Here is a 22,834-nt window from a genome sequence, read left to right on the forward strand (position 1 = left end):
TCAAAAATATGGGTCACAGCTGAAGGATGAATACACTCCTTTACCCTTTCAACTTTCTGAAGACAGACATGGTGACATGAAATACTGTTCTTCTCTGGGGAGTATTTAGAATGTAGAGTGCCACTAAAAGTCCCATCCATGGTGGTAAAAAGTGCAAAGGAATCTTGACCCTTGCCTGGAAGCACCTCTAATGGTTGCAGTACTTTAGAGCAATTACTGCCAATCAATAAACCAATCTCCAGATCTTTTCTATAATCAGGAATCAGATCAGCAACATTCCTCAGACTGGCTACCTTTTTGAGCAATTCTGGTTTTAGTATCTGTTGATGACTCCACTGGGATATCTTGATGAGCGAAGGTTTTTGGCAGATCAGTAGTGTTGTTTCCTTCCATATCTGTAAACAAATTATTTAACTGCCAAAGTCAAATTCCCACAATACTTACCCCATGCATGGTTTGGAGCTTTAAACATGTCTCTGTTCCAGATGCACCTATCTGCTCTTGTAAACTCTCTGTGATGGAACAACCAGTGATGCCATTATCAAAAAAGGCATAAGTGTCCAAAACTACTTTGTTTCCTTTCTGATATACTTTTACTTGGAGAATAGCCTGTAATATTGTATTTACTTCACAGACATGATTGGTAGTACATGTGCTAACAATAATTTCACTTGCTACTTTGCTAGAGGAGCTATCATTCTCCTTATGTAGCTTGAATCCTTCGATATGCAATGATGTGAAATGCCTCTTACAGCATGTCTTACATTGCTTCTTTTCTTTTTCATACACCCTTTAGAAGTATGGTTGAGACCAAAGCGTCCAAAGCATAACCTTCTCTCCTTAAGGAAATCTATTTTTTCTTCAGAGGACTTCTTAGCAAAATTCCAACATTCATCAAGATCATGGTTTTTCTTCCACATTGAACATCTCTCTTTCCTCGACACTATTGATGTCCTTCTATTATCTGGATTCAGTTCTGCCTGAGTAGCAAAGCTTGAACATTTGTTCTTTTGTTAACAATATTTGAGCTTAAAGCCGATGACGCTTACAATCTGCCTCCAAAGGTGCCTGCTGACCTAAGCCTACCTGCTGTGTACCACACTGCAGAAAATGCCTTCCGAACAGCAAAATCCCTCTCAGAAATAATTGGAAAAACTCTGAAAAAATCAAGGAGACAAATGATAAATCCTCAAGAATCTGGGACGTGATCAAAGGACTACAGGAATCCCTTAGACAGTCTTAAAACTGTGGAAACAACTCACTCCCAATCAGATGCACTGTCAATGAAACAACTATAAACAACCTCTGTTATGACGACGATATGGTTCTGATTTCCCCATCAGTGCAATGTCTCCAATGACTCATCGACACTTGCCACCAATACGCAGAGGAATTTGATATACTTTACAACGAAACCAAGACCTAGTGCATGCCGCTGCTCCTGAGATCGCTTAACCACAAATTTTCCTTGGAAACCATCGGCTGGAATTTGTGCACGAATTTCCATATTTAGGTCACATTATCACTGATGACCTAAAAGATACGGCAGACATTGAACAGAGATATCGTAAACTATGTGTGACTGGCAACATGATTGCCAGAAGGTTTGCCTTCTGTCACCGAGACGTGAACTGCTGCTCTTCCGCTCATACTTCTACAGTATCTATGGGTGTTCCCTCTTGCCACCAATACGCAGAGGAATTTGATTATTACTTTACAACGAAACCAAGACCCAGTGCATCCAGATGCTCCTGATATCGCTTAACCACAAATTTTCCTTGGAAACCATCAGCTGGAATTTGTGCACGAATTTCCATATTTGAGGTCACATTATCACTGATGACCTAAAAGATACGGCAGACATTGAACAGAGATATCGTAAACTATGTGTGACTGGCAACATGATTGCAAGAAGGTTTGCCTTCTGTCACCGAGACGTGAACTGCTGCTCTTCCGCTCATACTTCTACAGTATCTATGGGTGTTCCCTCTGGACGAACTATACCTGAGAGACCATGAGATGTATCACTGTTGTCCCCAATGACATTTTGAGACGCCTCACAAATACTCCGCCACACAAATATTCATAGAAAACCACCTGCGAAAAAAGTGAAACTAATAATTTACTACAAGAGCAAGAAGACCAGTGGCCTGATTATGAAAAACAATCCAGCCCCCGTGATGCAGGACCCTCTCAAGAAAACTAACGTTGTCTACCAGTACAAATGCCCTGTCCGGGAATGCCCCGGCGCTTACATTGGTATGACGACTATGCGATTTTCGAAGAGGATATCCTGCCACTCTCAGGAAGGCGCCATCCATAATCATACCAAAAATGTCCACAATACCAGGATAACTAGGAATGACATTATTCCTAATATCAGAATTATCGATAAGGCAGCAGACCACCGTCGCCTCCGCCTCTTGGAGGCCCTACACATCGGGAAGGAGAGACCCAGCCTCAACACCACCCAAGAGACTTCACTCCTCCCGACGGTGGCACGTAGGGCGCCGCCCGCCAGCCCCCATAGAGCCGATCGAACAGGCCAATCAGGTGCCCCCGTTTATCGGCAATGACCTTCCCCAATACTACGCTTCCAGTCTCCAGTGTCCGCACGAGAAGAGCAGTGCGAGCTTCCACCTCTGCAAGACGGCTTGACTCAGGGACTTAATCCTCTGTTCAGCCAATGAAAAAAGCAGCGCCCATCAGACAGAGCACCTGGGACACAATAAATACCGCCGCAACGACCCCATTCCAATCAGTTCACGCTCACCTTTCCTTGAAAATGAACCGATGATACGGTTGGAAACGTTGGAATTCCGTTTCGCCCTTAGATTAAGATTTGTTAACCACTCTGTTACATATTCAATAGATTATTATTTTTAGAAAACATTTCTTTCACCGAGATATGAACATCGGCCAGCTATTAGCAAATATCAGCCCTGATGAGAAGAGAATAATGAGAAGAATTGAAAAGACCAATATAAAATCAATTCCACTGATGCTGCCATCATCTTTAACAAAACATGTTTGAGAGAGGGTCTCCTACCTTCATATTATTATTATTATTATTATTATTATTATTATTATTATTATTATTATTATTATTATTATTATTATTATTATTATTATTATTATTATTATTATTATTATTATTTCAGGCTTTGAATAATTATTCTGAAGAGCAAACTTGCTGAATGTTGGGTCGTTTGCTGCCTTTGCCTTTTTATGAACAAATTAAACCAAATCTGCAAAACCAACTCCTCCCTTTTCTTCCCTCAAATGTCCAGCCAGGCTACACCACTTGTTCTGAAGGTATGTAGGAAGTATTTTAACAACTGCTTGGAGGTTAGGAAGATGATTTAGTACTTACATATGTGACAAGTTGGTTACTGCATGTCTGCATTTAATAAGGAATAAAGGAAATGTATACAAGCCATGAGGATCTTTTATGTGTCAATGCAGACCAAGAAATAAGTTTCTTAATATAGGCCATTGACACCTTGTAGGGATCACCATACTCTTGACAGTTTGCTGATCCAAGAAGTACAGTTTGTCAGCATCACCCGAAGCATTTGGGGCAATTCTGGCATCAATTGCCATCATGAAAGTGGCAAACTCAATAGGATCACCTTTAAATTTTGGTACTTCTATGCTAGGAAGCAACATTGCTGTAGTCATGTGCTGCTGCGTCTTCAGGAGCATTTCTTGTTGGTACTGTGGTTGCATATCAAGATTTGTCTAAGGGTAGAACTACAGGGAATGCTCGCTTTCAACTAAGGAGTATCTGGTTTTGTATCCAAAGGTTGTGGTTGGATCAGCTCTATATTTGGATTCAACTGGGAAGGAGTATCTTTTGCCATGATATCCAAGATTTTGTTAGCTTCAGCATAAACTCTTTCTCTTGCTTGAGACATTGCAATTTTACTTCTAATTCTAATTGCTTTCTTTTTTCTCTTCTTTTGCTTAAGTCTGAACTCTTGCTTTTCCATCACTTTTGTTTTTTTCTCGCATAGCATACTGAGCTATCAAACCTGCCAGTGTAGCTTTCTCTTTGAGGCGAGCAGATCTTACCTTATTAAAATTAGATATAAAGTTCAAGTTGATGTCACAAAATGCTTTAAACCTACTTAAAGCTTTAAATTCACGTAACACTAAGGACTACAACTTAGGTTGACCATTACTGTAAGGACTTATAGTTGGTCAGTACTCCAAGACCACAGAACCAATGATGAGTACCAAGCTAGTAGTACAAGGCGACGAGGTTCAAGAAACTGAAAACAACAAATTATACAAATTGTAAGATAGAAATTCCATTATAAACAAATAATTGACAATAGTTTGAATATAACTACAAAACATCACATACATGAAAAAGAATATATACAAATTTCAGTAAAGAATTAAACTTATATATGTGTTACTCTAAGTTACATCCAGTATAAGCGAAACGAATTTCCAAAGAATTGTTCTTAACACTGAAGACTTCTTCTACTGATCTACTTTGTCAGTCATCAAAAACCTTGATCCTAAAGAAACGTTTATTTCAAGAAACTCAACAACAATTAACATAAACGAACAAATCACAGAAGTAACAATCCAAATAGACTAAACAATGTTTACATGTAAAAATGGACACAAAATATCTATAATACAATTTAACCCTATTCACCAAGTTCAAAAACAAAACTTATTAAATAATTATATATGCAACTGGTTTCTATAAAAAGCTGCATTTAAAGGTTCCATATGGATTGAGGCAGGCGTCCTACTCAGAATATTAGTGGTTAAAGAGCGGTGAAGTAGAAAGGGTCTTTCCCTACTCAAAGACTACCTAACTAACAAGACCAAGCCATTTTCAAATCATTGCTGAAGATGCTAAGATATGGGTGAAAATTACATCTGGGAAAACTACCGCTCGGTTGGTAGTTTACGGTAAACATTGAATTGTGAATTCTTACGTTCTGACAAGTAGGGCAGGTACAACAACATAGGAAATAACAAGAAAAGGAAATAAAATGTTTGAGCATTAGCTTAGCAAAAAAAAAACGCAGGTGTTAGATAACTGTTACTTTAGAGTAGTCACATCGTCTGGGGCCATGGCACCCAGCCTCACCGCCTGGGTACCGGGCCCCACTAACTAGTGATTATGTAAAACGCTTTTTCTTGTTCTGATGTTGTTTCAGTGTTTTTGCTTGCTTGGAGAGTAAGCCAACGAGCTACTTTGTTGTTGTTGATGTTCTTTTGGAAGGGGGGGGGGGGGGGGAGGTGTAGGAAAGTCCTATGGAGGACCTAAAAAGGTCTGAAGAATGTGTTTTGCATTGAGTAACAATGCAGGAATTATAGGAAATTATGTTTGATTGATTTATTGGAATGAAAATCTCAAAAACAAATAATGCGCGTGTCGGACATTAGTACTGAACAATGATTCCTGATAAAATAGAGCTTATTTATTTTCCTTTCCCCTTCTATTTACTACTCGTTTAGAATTGACTTGTTCCATTGGAGGCAAGTTGGCCTCATTGCAGTCCATGGCCTTGGTTAGACCCTGAATGGGGGCGTTGGGGGGTTGGGAAGAGCTGTGAGGAGGAGGTTTTGGGTGAATGGGAACGAATTTATTTAATTGATCTTTCATTGCGATTCTAATTGTGGATGAATGTTGAGGGACTCTGGGTGAAAGTTGCTTCTTTGTTAGGAATGAGATGAAGTTCACGTGAATAAGATATCTAGTGAAGACACTTCTTCATTTCTACAGTGCTTTGTGAGTCTTCATGTTGGCCTACTATAGTTGTCAGTTAGTTTTCTGTATCAGTTAGTTTCTCTACAGGCAGTGTTCATTTATTAACGGGTTAGTATTTTACACCGACATCCGACACCTGAATTTCAGGTCTTGTGCTGGGCATGGCACATTGCTATCTATTTCTACAGTTAACATTTTTTTCTCTCTCTCTCTCTCTCTCTCATACACACTTACTCTTACACACACTTTGCCATCTATTTCTACAGTTAACATTGATCAGATGTGACAGATTAGGTGGCATTTTAACTCTCTCTCTCTCTCTCTGCCATGCATACACACTCACACTTACACACACATGCATATGCATACACACACTTACACACATGCATACACAAACACTTGCAAACATGCCTACACACACATGCATACATACTCACACACTCAAGCATATGCATTCACACTTATACGCATACACACTGCCACACACTTGCATACACACACACACAGGAATACACACAAACTTGCATTCACATTCACACTCATGTATATACACATGTATACACACTCATACTTACATGCAAACCCACACTTAGACATTCAGGCACACACACAGAATAGGCTCTAAGTAGCAAGAGAAAATGTCTTTTGGTAGCAACAGAAAACTACTCTCTTTCTCTCTCTTGTAGCACAGACAATTAGGGTTGAACCCAGACATTTCGGTCAGTAAGCTGATACTCTCAGGACATGCAGAGGTTAGTTACCAATAGGAAGTAAATCCCAAAAGTCCTAAAAAATCCCATGACACTTTTTCCAATAATTATAGAAAGGAAATGGCGGTCAAATTGCATTTCTAACTTTTTTCTCGGTGTTTATGTAATCAAGTCTAAATAGTTGTGTTGACAGGTTGTAAGTTAATTGGTTCTCATGCTTGAAAATTCGTAGAATCCAATTTCGTAACGATTTTTGCTGTTACATTAAGCTGGGGTTGACTGTGCAAGTAACAAAAGGCTTGAATAAAAGGGGACAGTATAAAAGAAAATTTAGGCCGTAAGACCTCCATTGTTGTGCATGTCAAATGCAGGAGGGATTATACTATATACACGTCTGCCAGAAGCCCCCTCAAGAGAACTTCATTTGGACAGTAAAATTCGGGAGGATTTGGATATCAAGGCACAATGCCGATTTTCTGCAAAAACTATCTCAGCAAATATTAAGATATTTAGGAAGACATATCCCCATGAGTACAGCTTAACAGAAACGCTGGAAATAGTCAATACCATTAAAAGTAATTCTTAAATATGAAATGATAATTGGGGTAGGGTAATCCTACTTTGGCTAGCCGATGTTATTGACCTTGTTGCAGTAGATAGAGCGTCGATATCATCGTACATGTTACAGATATTTTTTTTAAACCTAAAAGTTCCAAACCAGGAACTAATGAACAACAAGTCCGAATGCCAGATGATGATAAATCAAGATATTTCTTGACACTGTGTGAATATTTAGAGCAGAATGATGACTATTAGTACTGTCTGGATGAATTGATGTCCGTTCTGAACAATTTTGAAGAAACTAGTACTGTAGTATATAAGTAAGAAACACCTTAAAAGGAAACTCGAAGAACATTGTGGTCATCAGAAAAACTATAACTGATATCAGTGGAAAGAGTGGAGTTGCTGTTGTGGAAAGAGAGGAGTTGTCTGTTTCAGTCACTGCGTAAAGGACATTCTCTCAGATGAGTGGTATCTATACATCCCCAGAGGAAAAGCGGTCCTGCTGACGAGGTTCAACTAATGATTTCAACAGTCGCTGAGATCATTCGAAATGATATTTGTTCGCACCCTCATGAGTGTCATTTGTTTCCCTCTGCAGAGCGAGTCATATCAGGAAGTAGTGAGCTTGTTCCAGAGTCTCTTAGGTTATTGATAGATGGGATCTTGAAACGTAAGGAAGATGACAGTAACATTCAGAGGGAGTCTGTCAGCTTCAACACGCTATATATAATTGTGGCAGTCCGACCAAAGTCACTTGTCTCCCCAATTCAGATAGGGTTAAGTGTTCATCTATACAGAAAGTATGGATCACGAGTACTAATAGATATACAAACTAATCTACGATTTTTGTTCACCATATAGAGAAGTCTTGAATGATGAGGCATCGGTAGAATTAAACACTTCTACAGTAGTCAGTCCACAATCCTATATCCGTGTGTGACAATGCTGATTACAACGTGGAAATTTTAGATGGTCATAACATGATCCACTCAATGGAGGAATGAAGTGTAATACGCCAGGTTACAGAGGTGAAAATTCGAAGGTGTACTCTTATTACAAAGACAATGTTAATAAATCATGATTATTATGAATTTCATATTCTTTTTGTGTATTAATAAACAAAACTACGTTATTTATCATAAATTAAGATCCCTTTGCTCAAAGATCGTAGCCTTAGGGACAGAGTGAGGCTAAGGCCCCACCGAATCCGTCGCGGTGCGTCACGTGCGTCTAACACGGACTATGCGTTTTGTGCGTTTCGATCAACTGTTATAGTTCAAACACGAGTGGCCCCACACTGCGCATGAGCGTGCGTTGGCGTCAGGTGCGTTACCGGACTAGACGCACAAGGAACAAAACATTTGTTTTGTTTTTTAGCCGCACGTGGACGTGCGTTCTTCCGCATGAAGGAAGAAATTGTGGTAGACCTACAACAACCTGCATTTGAACCACCTGCCCAACTTTGAGTTATAATCAAATGTGATTTGTGGTTATGAAGAAGGATTAAAGTATTTTTTTTTATATATTCTAATGGATACATTTATGTAAATATCTTTGTTTCAGAAGTTCCTGTATCAAAGTGTTCAGTTCACACACAATTCTACGTATCTACTTTTTTGTATTAAATGAAATAAAGTGCAACTTTAATTTCGAAATCAGTAATCCTTCCTCAGAGTTACTACACTACAAGTTTCTTACGTTAATACTTATCTTCTGTAATTGTATCAAATTTTGATATTCGAGATATAATGCCCTAGTGAATTAAGTCAAAGGTTTTCGGCGGCATCCGACAATATTAAAAAAAACAAAAAAAAACTTGTCTGGACGCTATCGTAACTTATGAAAGTTTTGCTCATTCTCCACTCTTTCCTCATCTAAAGTTATGCCATAAGTCCAGATTTTCCTACTGTTCAACGCCTCTAATTTGGTTGACAGCACCGAGTCAGAGGAAAACCTCGCGCTCTCCCTTCATAACGGCAAACTACTGCTGAAGTTTGAATTGTCCGTCTTATAACCGTCACTCGTGTGTCTGGTTGGGCCACACTCGCAGAAGACGAGACGCTTGTAGACAGATAGCCGTGTTGCACGCACGCGACTCGCCGCGCCGGATTCGGTGGGGCCTTAGCCTGACTGTGCTTCAGGCAAGACGGCGCGTTCCCTCCCTCTCTCTCTTCACTAACTACGCAAATATCACATATATTATGATATTCTGTAATCATATTAGAGCGAATTTTCTTCATCTTTATGTTAGCGAGATGTTTTCCTTGTCTTTTCCTCATTGGCATAATGAAATTCTTGCCGAAACATAGATAAGCATATGTAAAAAGCAAGCGAATGTCAGAGGTGAAACTCGAACGTGTAGACTACTTGAAGTCTGTGCTCCTACTGATCATGGTTGAACAAGATACTCCCCTCTGCGACCCAGCAATCTCTACAGATGCCATTTCTCACAATTTCTTGACAATAATTATCAAAATTTACGATAACAGAAGACATATTGGATTTTCTTGTACTGATGAATGTTTTAGGCTTATTGAGTTATGTTTACTAATTACCCTGTAACTACGAAAAAGTAAGAGGAATTTTGACGAAATATTTCATATACTTATTCTCAATTGCCATATGAAGCTCCATGAATTTTTTCATGACTTTGCATTTTTCGCCCTATACCACCATATATAGGGGTTCCGGCCGGCCCCCTTAAAGATTATTGTATCCGTCAAAAAAAAAAAAAAATTAAATGAAATATCCTCGCCTGCCAAGATGATTAAATAACCGAAATATGCTTGTATTTATTCTCTCCATGAGTAAACACCAAACACAAAATGTAACTCAAATACATGAAATTTGTTGTGCCTAAATTTTATCTAATTTTGGCCTAATGAAACTTTGAAATACCCCTGTTTTCTTTGCTGAACTGAAATTGGAAGCATTCCAATTACTGCCTCTTTACCAACAGTTGCTTTATCCTCAATTTTTGGAAATGTAAAACTATTAGTAGCAAATGATTTTCTTAAATAAGAAATCTGAAAATCCATCATACGCGTCTAAATTGCTGGTTAATTTACCTACATAATAGACTTAGCTGCATTTTACTGGATCTATTCCAACAAGAACAAAGTCTCCCTACTCTGGGAATTTATCAGTGAAACCAACTTCTCTGTCTCTATTGAATGCTTTGATAGTAATGCCAGACATTGTAGTGGGTGGTTATCCCCTTACAGACACCCCGCAACGAGTTGGAAGGGGGGAGGGGGAGGAGACAGTATCTGCATCCAACATTGGAGATACCAAGTAAAATTTGTACTACAATAGCACTGCATATTTTAGAATGCTGTGATTTTAATGCCAGACAGTTTAGTGGGTGGTTTCCCCCTGACAGTCGTAACCTACGATTGGAGGGGAGAGATGGATACCTTGAAATGATTCAAAAATTTATCATAGGCAATATAATATTAGAAATATGGTAATTATCTTAAAATCGTGATCCTGATAAAATGTAAAAGGCAAAAAAATTCAAGATAAATAAAAATTACTGCTGGAGTTATATTTTAACAGATACACATGTTATATATGTATATATATATATATATATCATATATATATATATATCTATATATATATATATATATATATATATATATACTATATATATATATTTACATTTATATTAGGCCATATGTAGGGTGGAGTTATTACTTCACACAAAGTAGTATTTTTTTCTGAATGGGAGGGGTCACAAGTGAAACATGAATAATTAAACCAGTCAGTCATATGGTGCCAGTCTGAATTCCTCTAAAAAAAGAAATGTATGATAAGTATTCTTGTTTTAATAGCGTCTTTGGTAATGTTCTTTTCTTTTTTGCAGAGTTAGGCCTATAGTTAGGGCACTGCCAGCCATGTCGAGGTTCGTAGCCCAACGTGTCTTACCATCAACTGAATTGTTCTTTAGTTGCTGTTGGTTCGTGTGGATGAGATGAAATTTTTTTTGGTCGGGATATGGGAGTTCAATTGAAATTAAGACCAAAAAGTCCCATCATATAGAGCCGTTTTAACACCCGCACATTCACAAAGAGATGATGTAGCACAACACAAATAATTACTGGAAACAGAAATGTGAATGAATCGTTCAAGACGGCTAACTACAAAACATTTTCCCCTATTCTCCCCATTCCCCCTCCCGAAGTTGACGATCATACAACTTGGAGCTCCTGACTCCCAAATGAAGTTGGCCTATAATAGCATGTCAATTATTTAATAGTCCATTCATTTTCGGCTGACTCACTCAAATTGATCTGTACACTATCACCAAGTATCCGGTACCATATACTATAATCAGGAAAGAAAATTTAAACTCAACTAAAAATTATACTTACGGGCGGGCCAAATTAAGGTGAGAATTGCCCTCAGTTTGATGTTTAAAGCCAGCTGAGTGTGTCTGTCTCTTGACTTCCCGCCGGCATGCACCACAGCTAGCCTATGCAATGTGTTTCAACACATTCTATCGATGCTGGCTTTGACGATCATTATTCGGGTAAATTTCTCCCTATAGTAATATTTTTTACTTTCATTGTTCGTTATAATCAGTAGACAGGCAGTAACATCATATTATAATCCTCACGTCGTTCAATGTATTTACTATTGCTAATATGATTTATAATGCGTCTTCAACACAGTCATAAAATTGGACAACTGAAAGTGCAAATCTGTCAGCTGTGTGCAAGGTATAGGGCTTCAATCACTGAAGTAGCAATCTCCCTGACCGAGAGTGACTTCGGGAGGCCATATTGAAAGGTCTTGGTATCAGCTCTTAGTACTTGATTTTATTAATATTATTTTTCAATGTTTATTATTATCATTAATATTATTGTTATTATTATTATTATTATTATTAATATTAATGTATTATTATTATTATTATTATTATTATTATTATTATTATTATTATTATTATTATTATTATTATTATTATTTATTATTATTATTATTATTATTTTGACCCAATTTCACAGAGAAAAATTACCTTACTAAACAGGCCTAAGCACTCCAACCATTGTGGTCAAGGCCCTAAGCATCGCTCTTTGATCTAAGCTGTGTCAAGCATAAATGGTTTCTGTGTAAATTACAGGGACTTTTTTTTGCAAATACAGTAGCAAAGCACTAACTAAGCAGTGCACTTACACTCAGTAAGGACTCACACTTACATACATTCACTATATACACATACACACATTTAACACACACTCACACTCAATAATACTAAACACTGAATATCCAACACTCACTAGGCACTCACTATACACAATGCTCACTAAAACGCTTTAAAACACTAAGTTCACTAAATACTCATTACACCCCAAATACTCGGTAAACATTCACTAAACACTCACTTAATCCTAAACATTATTTAAACATTAAACACTCACCTAAACCCTAAGCACTCATTAACTACTAAATGCTTACCAAACCCTGAAATACTTATAAATACTAAACAGTGAATGAACATCCACTCATAAAAAAACCCATAAAAACACTTACACACTAAACATTTGCTAAACACTAACATTCACAAGACATTCACTAAACACTCACTGAACAATCACAAAACTTTAACTGAACCTAAACACTCACTAAACATACACCGAATACTTGCACACTAAACATTCACTAAACCCTAAACACTCACTGAATATTTACAAACTAAATACTAAACACTAACATTCACAAGACATTCGCTAAAACCCTAAAGACAAAACATTCACTAAACCCTAAAGACTCAGTATACATTTCACTGAAAAATGACACATAAACAGTCACTAAACCCTAACAATTCGCTAAACACTTACTCAGTAAGCATTAACGATAAAAAAAATTTACAATCGCACTAATTTTTCATTTCTCTTGTTTTCTTTACATTAATGCAAGGTGATTAATTTTTTGGTCTAGTTTGCTCTTATATTTTATTCATAGGTCTTCATTGAGAGAATGGAAATGTTCGAAAATACTTAGTGTGGAGAAAAGAAATGTTTAAAAGATAAGAGATCCTGTGTGTCCTTCCTCAGCCAGGTGTATGATATCTGATGATTTTGTTTTACACATCCCCCCCCAAAAAAAAATCGACTATAGTAACAATATTCATTCCTAAAACTGTTAATACAAAAATGTATCCATGATTTCATTAGTATGAAAGTCAGTTGAAACCAAAAGAAGGTACTCCAGCCATTAATATGATCTGTACTCTGACCATAGCATATGTATTTAATATGTATTACCATCTATTTAATGGCTGCGTATTACTCCATTTAACAAATGTTATGTACATAGACATTTTGCAGCAATAACTCCTATAACTTACATGCTACTTTACAGTGCCAGTCTTCCAGCCACTGCTACATTAATATTCATCTCGTAAACAAAGCTATAGCGAGTACTATAATTGAAGGCAGTTGCTTGCTTGACAAAATAATAATAATATGACCGAATTATTATGGGCCTACAGATGACTGTTATTTATATGAAACAAATAAATAATATTTGTATTAAATAAATACAAAGGATATATAAACGATAAAAATATTTATTAAATATATCATGATAATGTATAATACAGGTCAATAGTATCCTACTATACTAGTCTAGACAAATTATCAGGCTTGCCCTTCCCCACTGCCCACCTGTTAGGGTGTGTCTGTCATGGGGAAACCACCCACTAAAATATGGCTGGCATTACCATCACAGCATTCTAGGATATTTGCAGCCGGCTATAATTTTTTGTAGTGTAAATTTCACTTGGTATCTCCATGTTGGATGTAGATCCGTGTTTCCTCCCCCTCCCCACTCATTGTGGGGTGTCTGTCATGGGGGAAACCACCCACTAAAATGTCTGGCATTACCATCACAGAATTCTAGGATATGAAGTATTATTGCAGCACAAATTTTATTTTATGTCTCCTATGTTTGTATGCAGATCCTATCTCCCCCTCCCCCTTCCCCTCCCCTTCCCCACTCGTTGGGGGGTGTCTGTCAGGGGGAAACCACCCAATAAAATGTCTAGCATTACCATCACAACATTCTAGGATATGAAGTGCTGTTGTAGTACAAATTTCTTTTGTAAAAATGACATTTTGTTCATGAAACTTACCTGTCAGATATATATATAGCTGTATTTTCTGAAATCCGACAGAATTTTAAAAACTTCCGACACACCCAGTGGTCGGCCAGGTGGTTAGTACCCATTCCCGCCGCTGGGAGGCGGGTATCAGGAACCATTCCCCATTTTTCTATTCATAATTTTTCTGTCGCCGGTGCTGAAAACACTGTTTTCAGTACCTCCGTCTTAGGATTTTGGAAACTTCATTGCCGCTAAGTATCCTAATTGTCTTTTAATTTATTTACTTGGATTTGTGGCTAGGCATACGCTATCTTAAATTGATTTGAATTTGATTCATTTTTGCATAAGATATCTGAATCTAGTTAGGCTAGTTTCAGACGGGGTTGTCTGCAAAGATAGGGTGTGGCTACCGAAAGCTTCGGTAGATCCGCACTGGTATGTACGAGGGGTATGGGCTCTTGCTTCGTTCGTTGAGATTTGTCATGTAAGGGAGTGTGAGACTTTGTCTATTTCCGTAAGGAAGACGTATGATTCGTATGTACACAATTAATCAGTAAACATGTCTAATTCCGTAAGGAAGACGTATGATTCGTATGTACGCAATTAATCAGTAACAAAAGTCAGGGTATTGACCTGCGAAACCTTCCTGTAGACTTTATGATGCAACCCTGTAGTATGGCCTACGGGCTATGAATATGTCTACAACAGGGTGCTCGCTCTCCTTCATTGCTGTGAAAGAGTGCTACTTCTGTAATTATTACTCTAACCCTGTAGTGTTGCCTTCGGGCCCCTAAAACAGTGTCTGTAGAAGAATTGCCCTTTCTCTGATACTCTTCTATTCGTAACTTAGAATCAAAAGTGCTTGCTTTAGAGAGGCAAAAGTGAAGTGCAGAAGTGCAGTGATACCCCTCTTGTGGTAGTGGAGGGTGCGTCAGATCAGCCTCGTTTCGCCTCTAGACCTGGGACCTCTGCTTGACTCCCAGGACCCGGGGAGGGAGCATGTCGAAAGCCTAAGGAGGGTTACAAGGAACCCCCACCGATCTGGCGTGCCTTCGGCAGTTTCTGATGAAAATCCCCAGACTGCCAAAGTGCGGTGTGCGTGCACGAATCCTGAAGGATTGCTTCTCGTCCTTCCGAAGCGTCCTACCCCGTGCAGGGGTTGGAGCTTTCGGAAGGACTCGCGCCCTCTAAATAGAAGCTTTATAGAAGAGGACGCTTCACGTCCTCTCTCTCTCTCTCTCTCTCTCTCTCGTTATGCGTTTCAGTGAGAAGTAAGAAGGCGAACGTCGCCTGAACTCGTGTCCGTCTTTCCACCGAGAAATACGTAAAAGAAGTTATAGTAGCAGGAAGCTTTGGAGAGCGGACTTACAAGCTTTTTTACTGTCAGAATAAGGCGTTCCCTCTCGACTTGGACGGGACGCTCGGAGGACGCCGAGACAAGCGCCACGTGGATGCCGAGCGCGCGCCAGTGGACGCCAAGCGTGCGCCAGTGGACGCCGAGCGCGCTCCAGCGCACGCCAGGTGTGTCGCCTGAACGTTTCTGTTGAACTCTTCAAACTCTTGTTTCAGATTTGGGCCTAAAGAATTTTTACCTCTACCTTCGGTGATACCTTCTACCTCACCTGCAAAGAATGTGAAGTAGGCAGTGCTTCGGAGGAAGCTTAAAGGTGAACAGGCAACTTCTCTTCGAAACCCAGCAAGACATCGGGTTCGTGAATTCAAGAGGTCTCTGTCATTTAATATTGCTTTTGCATAGGTGGATGGAGTTATGGAAAGCTCAAGGGAAGATCTCGTTTGCTCTACCGCAGTCAAGACTTTGTGATAAGGCAGTTACGGGTTATGTAAAAGCTCGACGTCCTACACGTCATGAGGCTCGACTACTTTCGGTAGGATTCTTGCAAAAGCACTCATCAAGAGGACGCTCATTAGGAAGCGCAAGACAGGACTTCTTCCTTTGCCATACTGCCAATAAAGCCCCCCATTGACAATATGCTATCGTTTTGTCAAGTAAGTGGGTATCCCCTCATTGACAAAATATCTCTTTGTCCCGTAAATGGGTTAGTTCTCATTGACAAACATCTCATTAACTTTATATTGCGTAAGCGGATAAGCTCTTATTGACAAGATTCGGAAGAGCTCTTATTCATCATTCGCAGACTCGTACAAGAAATAGACTTGTAGACTACGTCAATGACCGCTTATGTCCAGTAACATAAGAAGCTTGAGCTGTCTGCTTCGATTCTCTAAGTTTTGTTCATGAAACTTGCCTGTCAGATATGTATGTAGCTGTATTTCCGAATTCAGCTATATATATGTCTGCCAGATAAGTATGAACAAACTTTATTGTAATATAATATCATATTTTGCCTTGCGTTATTTACTACTGGTTGTTTCAAGTCATATACGCTTGCTGTAGTTACCTCTTCGGATGGCAACCGAAAGGTCTATTGTCTATTATTTTAAGGACATTTAATCGTTACTCCCTGCAGCCTTCCAGGAGTTTCCGATTTATCTTTTACCGTTGTATGGTAGTGTTCTGACGACACAAACGCATCTATATATTTAGCGTTTTCTGTCTCGCTTAAATATACCAGCTTGAGAGTCTCTTTCTGCTCAAAAAATAACGGACCTATTTCTTCGTAGAATAGGGTAGCTGGCAACCCAGACATAAAGTTAAGAGACGACGTTCGTAAGCTGTGTCTGTCCTCCAGTCCAACCGAGCCAGTACCAGCTCGTGCGCTGTCATGCGCGGTAGGTTACGTCTCTCTCTCCTGCGGGATTGACTGACTAAGCGTATCTAAGTGCTGGCGGTTACGTCTCTCCTGCGGGATTGACTGACTAACTGTATCTCTGTCCTACAATCACGGACTTTAGCCTAAGATTGAGGGGATTTCTTACGTGAATGAATAAACATTGCATTCGTTTTGACTTACTATGTTCAACAGAGATATCTCTTAATCCTTTCGGTCTGTTGCTCGTTACCGCACGGTATAGAACTACGAGTCTACCGCAACATTGCACTTTTATATGCTCTCCTGCTTAGGCAAAGCGCAGCCTTATTAGGGAAGTAAGCATACTCGGGGAGGGAATGGATGAGCTTGCTGGGGACCATTTCCTTCCTGAAGAAGTTTGTTTCCCTGAATAGACTGCAATTCAGACCTCCACAGTTTTTTCCTACCTGGAAACTGAAATATTATTCAAGATCTAGGAATGATTCTGAACATCTCTCAGTGCGTCTATCACCTGAGGTGATAGAAAGAAGGTGCCGGACATCTGGATAGGGTTTCAGATGTCCTGGATCTTAATCTGAAAGAAGTAGAAGCAATTCGGTCGTCCCTCCAGTCCTCTAAACGAGTTTTTGGAACCAGTGGTCCAGATCAACTCTGATATTCCACAGCTCTCTCATATCTTAAGAAGTATCTTCTCTCGGTCCCTGTTCGAGTTTACGGGAAGAGCCTATTATAACAACAGGCATAGAATGTAACGATCCTCTAGAGGTTCGTTACAGGATTGCAAAAGTCCGTACGAATCGTCTCGATCGACGGCAGCAACTACTGACTTCCGAGTGGAATCTTTCTTTAGAAGTATGTTGAGAGTTGTGGAGACTTTAGGGACGCCCTTTCATTCTTCTCTTCGATATGTTGAGGACGAAGAGGCTTCTTCTTCTCTGCTCCCTTATTCTCGATCCGGGATCGGTACCATTAAACGCCATCCTATGATATTGAACGGGGATGGATGTTTAGTCTCTTTTCCCTTTTTCAATCGCTTAGGAAATGTAATAAGAGGATTTATGACGTCACAGGGAGCGACAGTGACACTGATCGCCCCATGTTGGCCTTCAGGATCCTGGATTCACAGAGGTCTCGTCCTTCCTTGTTCACTTTTCAAGGACCTTTTCCGAAAGAGTCGTCTACTTTAACTCGAAAGGTACCTATAACCTCTCCGCTCTGAGTCTGACTACGTTCAGACTATCGAGATGTTGACAGGAATAAGATTACCGTCTTCCCTTTCCGTCTGAAGAATGGGATAAGCTGGCAGTCACAACTATTAAAGAATACGCAAATATGTTGTTGACGGCCTTTGGGCTCAGAGATTTGCTTCTGTCAAACAACAAAGCCCTTCACGATCTTTGAGTTCTGTGGAATCTAAACGAAACTCGCTCACCATCTACTTTTTGTCTCACCTGTTTTCTCTGAGTCAGACACTCGTGCGAGATCAGGCGACATATAGTAGCCCTGAGTTTCTTGTTGACGAAGTCGGTTGCGTTTATACACCCCCGATGATCGTGTAACATGAGACCAGGTTGGACTGTCAGGCATTCTTCCTTCGGGACTGAATCGCCTTTTTTGCTCCTCGCTCCTTTCTCCTGGCACCAGAAGCTCGAGTCAGGAGTTGCTCAGGAGTTGATTCACTGACGACGTTGGGTTGCGTTGATACACCCCCCAAGGTTTGCTTAGATTGAATCGCCCAGGCAGTCCAGGCACTCATCCTTCAGCGAAGAATAGTGCCTTATGGTCTTCAGGGTACAGCCTTGCTCCTTGATTCGTCTGACTGGTCACTGGTCGGTCACCTGACTTTTAGTACATACGGGACTGACTGTGCATGTCCAGATCGAAGCTTTCAACATGGAACTTAGACGTAGTCTGAAGTTCTTGATGTCAAAGCATTCGAACCTCTCCTACCTGTTAACTTCTTGCATGTGATCAGGAAGGCCTTCTTCTAACCACCCTAGATACGACAAAGAGGGTTAGTGAGATTTTAAGCCATCGTCACAAGTTTTGGCTTTAGAGAACACAAGGCGGTGTGCTCTCTAAGCCTTCCGTTGTGGCCTAAGAATGGAAACCCGTTTTCCCGGTCCTCCTCGGGCCAGGAGCTGGAAGCAAGGATGGCACAAGTTAGTGGGCAGGAGCCAGAGAGAGTCCTGTCCCCTGTAGTCTCTCAAGTTTTATCTACATAAAACTCAAGAAAGTCGAAGTCATTGGTGCAATCTGCAGTGTTCTGAAAAAGACCAGACTTGCCCATTTTGAAGAACACCCTGGCTTTAGTGTTAAGGAGTTTTTTCAAAAATGTTAACCTTCATTGTGTTTGCACAAAGATTTGAAATCTTTTTATCTGAATGCTCACGAGGTGAGGGTGCGCCTCGGAAGCATTTCAACAGAGCATGGCACTCAGCAACATCCTGAGTACCATGTTTTAAGCGAAGCACTCGTGTTCACTTCACACTCCCTGCGAGATGTGAAGATGGCATATGAGATCTGCTGCTCGCTAGGGCCATACGTCGTCGCAGACACAATCTTGGGGGCAAGAAGTACCACTCATCCTATCCTGTAGAAAATGGTTAGGAAGAGCTCTTAATTTAGTTGATTAGTCGCCGACAACGGCGACTTCTTAACTCTTAAGCCTTTAGTTAAAACACTCAACTTTGGCTAGGTTGGTCAGGTGGTGATATATATATATATATATATATATATATATATATATATATATATATATATATATATATATATATGTTGTAACTAATAAGGAAAATGGTCGTTTTAGGTCTAACGGGCGACTAAAATGACGATTAGGTCTAACTGTAGAATTTAATGTTAATTTAAGTTAAATGATTCTATTTTTGTTATAGAAAATATTTAACTTAAATAAATGATTCTATTTTTGTTATAAAAAATATTTAACTTAAATACTTACAATTAAATAAAATAATAAAAAGGATAAGTGATTTTTTATTTACATTAAAATAATAAAATAGATAATTGATTTTTATTTACCAAAGAATAAAAATAAAATAAAAAAAATACAATAATTGTTGTTGTGTCGCAATATTAAATAATAATGATAATCAATTTCTGATAAATTTTAGGCAGTCTTTTTAATATGTCAACCCACACACCCAAAATAATTCTTGACTACCTTATTATATTTTATTTAAAAATGAAATGACAAAGAAAACTAAATAACATGGAATACTATTGTATTTTAAGCAACTCCTGATGAATAATAATGATGAATAAATTCTATATTTACTTTATACAATTTTTCATCATCCTATTATAACACACTAATAATTATTATTACAAAAACATTTGAATGAAAAAATGAATCATACTGTTGTAAATTTATGATAAAATTGAAAAGGTAAATTATTTAATTGTAAAAATTTTTAAATAATTATGTTGTATGATTTCATTGATACGTGGTAATAGCACTGTTTAGGATTGGTTGTTTTTCTTTTGCCGAGAGATAGACTACAAATAACTTTCCCAGAATCAATACAGCAGAGAATGTTGTATAAAGGCAAATTTAATTGTAGTAAAACAATTATAAATAAAACATAAAAAATAAATAATTTTTTTAAATTGTGGTAAAAAAATCACAAAACATAATTTTGTATTTTGTATATAATGATTATTATGAAGATAAAACATATTTTGAGAAAGAAAATAAGTTTTATCCAAATATAGAGATTACCGGACGAAATGATAAAGATGAAATTCTTTTTTTTTTTCATAAAATTCTGTAAATTCTACATCATCCCATTTCACTTTTCTACAATGATATTTGTTGAACAATGATATTGATAATAAGTTATCTTTTTAAAACTCAAAAGAGGTACATAAGAATGAGTGCATGCACGTGTTCCCATTTAAAGGCCATGAGCGCCTCATGTGCCGGCACTATATGCATTCCTTTGTAACAGAGGAACTTTTTTATTGGTGCCATGAGAGGGCCATTATACTTATGCGCATCCCCCAGACATGTGATCTGCTTTTGCAAGAACGAGCACTTGGCTAGCATTAAGCAGGGACCTGTCCAATCTCAAGCCTTAAGCAGGAATGTTTCAATTCAGCCTTGAGGGGAATAAGAGCCTGTTACTCCAGTGCTTGGTTGGGTGCTATTCCCCCCTCCCGTTTTTTCTCCTAGAATAACACATTACTTCATCCGTGTATTTTTGGAAAAGTATTTTTTAGAGATAGTATAATTACTTTCTGTAAATTTATTAAATTCCTTATTCTAACACATATATTAAATATACAATAATAAAATAATATAATAAAAAACTCTATTTGAAATACAACAGATTTAATGTGTTTAATATCGACTTAATAGTTAAAATGCAATTTATCTTACAAAAAAAATATATTTTACTTCTTTAAAAAAAAATAAAATATTTTATTATTTATTTATTATTTACATATATTTCATTATTTTAACCTCACATAATCTTTCATACTACTTAATTTAAGATCAATTTTCTTTCTCAAAATATGTTTTTATCTTCATCATAACCATTATTATATACAAAATCCCTGCTTATTTATTTATGATAAAAATGGAAATGAAAACCTAACAACGGTATATTTGCAAAACCAGAAGCAAAAAAGCAAGTAGGAAGAAGAGAGAAAGTATAGTAACAAATGCATTCTGCTGCCTTTTTAGTAAAAGGTTACGAACCACTGCCAAAGACGCATACTACCAAGGGTGGCGAACAAAGCTGAACAACTACCATTACCACACAAAATGAAAAGATAAAAAAAAAAGGACACATATCTGACCCTGGATTGCCCCTGCCTAATTCAAAATGGAAAACCGCTTGCATAATGAGCATAAAAGACGAAAGTTTTAAACAGCCCGCCGCCACATTATTCGCGGCGCGAAGCAATTCCAAAACTACAATTAGCGCATAAAAAAAAAGACGAAAAAAAAGTGGTAGGAAAATATGTTCGTTTCGGAACACGACCCTCAGAACAAACCCGCACATACACACACTGGCACTTCATTAAGTGGGATCTCTTTCCTCCCTCTCTCTCGTTACTAAGTGCCACCTGCTAAACCCTATTTGCAACTTCGTTAACAGGACGTAGCATTCGGGCTAGTTAGGCCACAGGGATAACTTAGTTACAATACATGCCATAGACTGCCTGGATCAACCTATGTGGAAACTTTTTATTTTATTTTATTTTATTTCATAATCATAATGATTCTGATAAACAATGATGATGATGATGATGATTCTTGCATTTTAATGATTTTTTTCTATTTATCAATTCATTAATTAATGTTTTTTTTAATAAGTGAGACTACTTCTTTCAGTTTTTTCTTTTACTGAAGCTTGAAACTCAAGTCAATAGTCCCTGTAGGCTTGTTCCATATGAATAGGGTTCAACTTCTGAGTATTAATAATAATAATAATAATAATAATAATAATAATAATAATAGTGAATAGTGGTGATTATCATCATGAAACTGATATTCATAATGATTATGATAATCGTAACGATGACGTTGACAACAAGATGATGATACTGACGATGATATAATGCTAAAGAAAGTTAGGTAGAAATGATGATGATAATACAATAGCATGACGAAGATGATAAAATAATTCTAACGATAATGATGTTGATGATAATGATGGAGATTACAAAAGAAAAAAGAAATGACGAGGGTGATACAAATGATAATGACAGCAAGCATACGACCATTAACATACACGAATGCCGGTCATTCGTACTATATATATTCACAAGGGAAATTTCTCTTAAAATAATTATTAAAAAAACGAGAGAATATGCCGCTGCATTCCATAATCCATTAGTGTGTCGTGGGACTGTCTGAACTCATTTATAACGAAGCGTCCGCTAGCGGCAAAAAACTTGGCGCACATAAACAAAGAGCTTGCTCCCTCATATACTATTCAGGATCATT

General features: G+C 38.1%; 1 long non-coding RNA gene across 2 annotated transcripts in view; it reads left to right on the forward strand.

Annotated features, from left to right (window-relative positions):
• The window catches only part of LOC135204472 (uncharacterized), a 275,319-nt gene that overhangs the window by 107,985 nt on the left and 144,500 nt on the right, over nt 1–22,834 (forward strand). For both annotated transcript variants that reach the window (XR_010312243.1, XR_010312242.1), the window contains exon 2: nt 3,162–3,315. This is a non-coding gene — a long non-coding RNA (uncharacterized LOC135204472). The remainder of the gene's footprint in view (nt 1–3,161; nt 3,316–22,834) is intronic.

The sequence above is a fragment of the Macrobrachium nipponense genome, chromosome 47, assembly GCF_015104395.2.
Source record: "Macrobrachium nipponense isolate FS-2020 chromosome 47, ASM1510439v2, whole genome shotgun sequence".
Classification (NCBI taxonomy): domain Eukaryota; kingdom Metazoa; phylum Arthropoda; class Malacostraca; order Decapoda; family Palaemonidae; genus Macrobrachium; species Macrobrachium nipponense.